General features: G+C 46.2%; 1 non-coding gene across 1 annotated transcript; it reads right to left on the minus strand.

Moving 5' to 3' along the window:
• Positions 1 to 952: 952 nt before the first annotated feature.
• On the minus strand, positions 953 to 1,025 carry TRNAK-CUU (transfer RNA lysine (anticodon CUU)). Its single transcript has one exon. It is a non-coding gene; the product is annotated as a tRNA-Lys (tRNA).
• Between the last annotated feature and the right edge of the window lie 1,810 nt (positions 1,026 to 2,835).

A 2,835-nucleotide genomic window follows, 5' to 3' on the forward strand; every position in this document is an offset into this window, starting at 1 on the left:
TTTAGCTCCTGGCAATCCTTGGCATTCCTTGGCTTACAGCTGCATCATTCCAACCTCTGCTTCCGTCTTCACAGGGCTGTCTTCTTTCTGGGTCTCTTCTCTCTTTTTTTTTTTTTAATTGTAATTTAGAGGAAGGTTTACAGAGCAAATTAGTTTCTCATTCAACAATTAATATACATTTTTTTTTTGTGTGACATTGCTTGCCAACCCCGCTACATGTCAACGCCCTCCCCTTCTTGACTATGGGTTCTCCATTATCAGCTTTCCTGGCCCCTCCTGCCTTCTCATCCTTTCCCCTGGGCTGGTATACCCATTTAGTCTTATTTTGTTTTATGGGCCTGTCATCTTTGGCTGAAGGGCCCTTCTTCTCATTTTATAGGGATACCAGTCATATAGGGGAGCCCTGGTGGCAGAGTGGTTAGGAGCTCAGCTGCTAACCAAAAGGTTGGCAGTTCAAAGTTCACCAGCTGCTCCTTGGAAACCCTATGGGGCAGTTCCATAAGGTCACTATGAGTTGAAATTCGACTCAACAACAGTGGTTTTTTTAGTCATACAGGATTAGGATCCACCCTACTCCAATCTGGCTTCATGTTAACCGATAACATCTTCAAAGACCCTCATTCCAAACAAGGTCACATTCACAGGGAGTGAGTGGGGAGAGTGTGTGAGTATGTGTTAGGATTTCAGTAAAGTCGTGAGTCATAAGTCCCTTTAACGTCCATGATACGTTCTGTGAAATAGGATGTTATGTGGTTCGGATGTTGTGCTAACATATTAGATACTTGCCCAAGCAGGCCATTGCCGTCGAGTTGATTCCGACTTATAATGACCCCCTAGGACAGAGCAGAACTGCCCCATAGGATTTCCAAGGAGCACCTGGTAGATTCCAACTGCCGACCTTTTGGTTAGCAACCTGAGCTCTTAACTACTATGCTGCCAGGGTTTCCATGCACGCCCAGCGTGGGGCTCAAACCCACGACCCTGAGATTAAGAGTCTCATGCTCTACCAAATGAGCTAACCGGGCACCCGCATACCGCATTAGATACTTAGCAAAGCTGTATGGGATACCTTTTGTTTCCTTTCCAAATTGATACTTCTCCATTGCCTCTTGCTGCTGCTATCACAGCACTGGTTTAGCGGCGTTGGAGAGCCATGAGGCACTTCGTGGTAATATTTTTGAAAGCAAAATGAACAGAGAGATAGTGCTATAACACTCAAGAGATGAGATACATGAGATTGGATGCCGCTGCTTCCGAATCGAAGTACACGCTGTTATACGGTAAACTTTGTAAGTGGAGAAAGTTCACGTTAAAATAATGATAGAAAGTACAGTACAGTGCTTACATAAGCCGGTAACAAGCGTTTATGATGACTATCAAGACATACGTGTTACATACGTACTGTGCCACTGTGCATCTGGTGGTGCGGTTGCTTTGTATACAAGAGACACGAGATACCTGTGTTCAGTGCAGGAAGCTGTTGCGCTTGCCAAGTCTGGTTACGTCCACTGTGTCCTGTTCTCCGATCGGGATTTCTGAACTCTTTTATAACCTTAGGGGTCCTGGTGCTGCGGTGGTTAGGCGTTTGGCTGCTAACCAAAAGGTTGGCAGTTTGAATCCACCACCTGCTCCTTGGAAACCCTATGGGGCAGTCCTACTCTGTGCTATAAGGTCGTGATAGGGCTGCTATGAGTTGGAATCGACTGGAAGGCAAGGAGTGTCATAACCTGATGGGACCACGGACGTATATGCAGTCAGATGTTGGTTATGTAGCACATGACTGTATGTCTTTTTGGGAGGACACAATTCAACTCACAACAACCTGTTTGTGTTTAACCCAGCACTTTCCAAGCTTGGTTGCTCTCTGAGCCCTATTTCTCAAGAATCTGTATTAAGATCAAGCTGGAAACCTACTTTCTCGAGACACCGATGACCCTCTACTGCTGTGTTGTGGGTTTTTCACTGACTTCTGGGGGCATCCTGTGGACCACCCTGGTTTTTAAAAACCAGTTGCCATTGAGTTGGTTCTGACTCATGGCAATCCCATGTGTGTCAGAGTAGATCTATGCTCCGCAGGGTTTTCAATAGCTGATTTTTCAGAAATAGGTCACCGGGCCTTGCTTCCGAGGCACCTCTGTGTGGACTTGAACCTCTAACCTTTTGGTTAACAGCTGCGCTCATAAACCATTTGCACCACTCAGGGAGCCCTGGTACACAGGGGTTAAGAGCTTGGCCGCTAACCAAGAGGCCGGCAGTTTGAGTCCAGCAGCCACTCCTTGGAAACCCTATGGGGCAGCTCTGCACTGTCTTATAGGGTTGTTATGAGTTGCAATCAACTTGTTGGCAATGGTTTATTTTTTGTTTTTTTTCTGGTTTATTGTTCCTTTGCGCTCTTATTCATTCATTCATTCAACAGATGTCCCCTGAGCTCTCAAAGGCATGATACAGGGCATTACAAAAGTGGGTAAAACACACTTTCTGTTTTAAGATTTACGGTCTCTGATGGGGGAGACAGAACAGTGTGATCAGAAGTTCAAGGGACTGTGGGAGTCCAGCGGAGAGTCCAAATCCAGCCTGGGAGTCAAAGAAGGTTTCCTGGAGCAGGTGTTGGCTCAGGGGCCAGGCGAAGGCCTTTGGGGAGTAGGGGTTGTAATCAGTGGAAAACTACACATTCTCTAGACTCTAGAGGTCACCCCTCTGGGTTATCTGAGTCCATTCTATGAATGCTATTTTGCAACCCTGTAGATTGTGGGTAACTGATAGGGGTGCAAAGTAATTCTTATTTCTAGACCTGCAGCTTCCGAACTGTCCTGTAGAATTCCAACCACTCCTCCC

Source organism: Loxodonta africana, chromosome 13 (genome assembly GCF_030014295.1).
Source record: "Loxodonta africana isolate mLoxAfr1 chromosome 13, mLoxAfr1.hap2, whole genome shotgun sequence".
Lineage (NCBI taxonomy): Eukaryota > Metazoa > Chordata > Mammalia > Proboscidea > Elephantidae > Loxodonta > Loxodonta africana.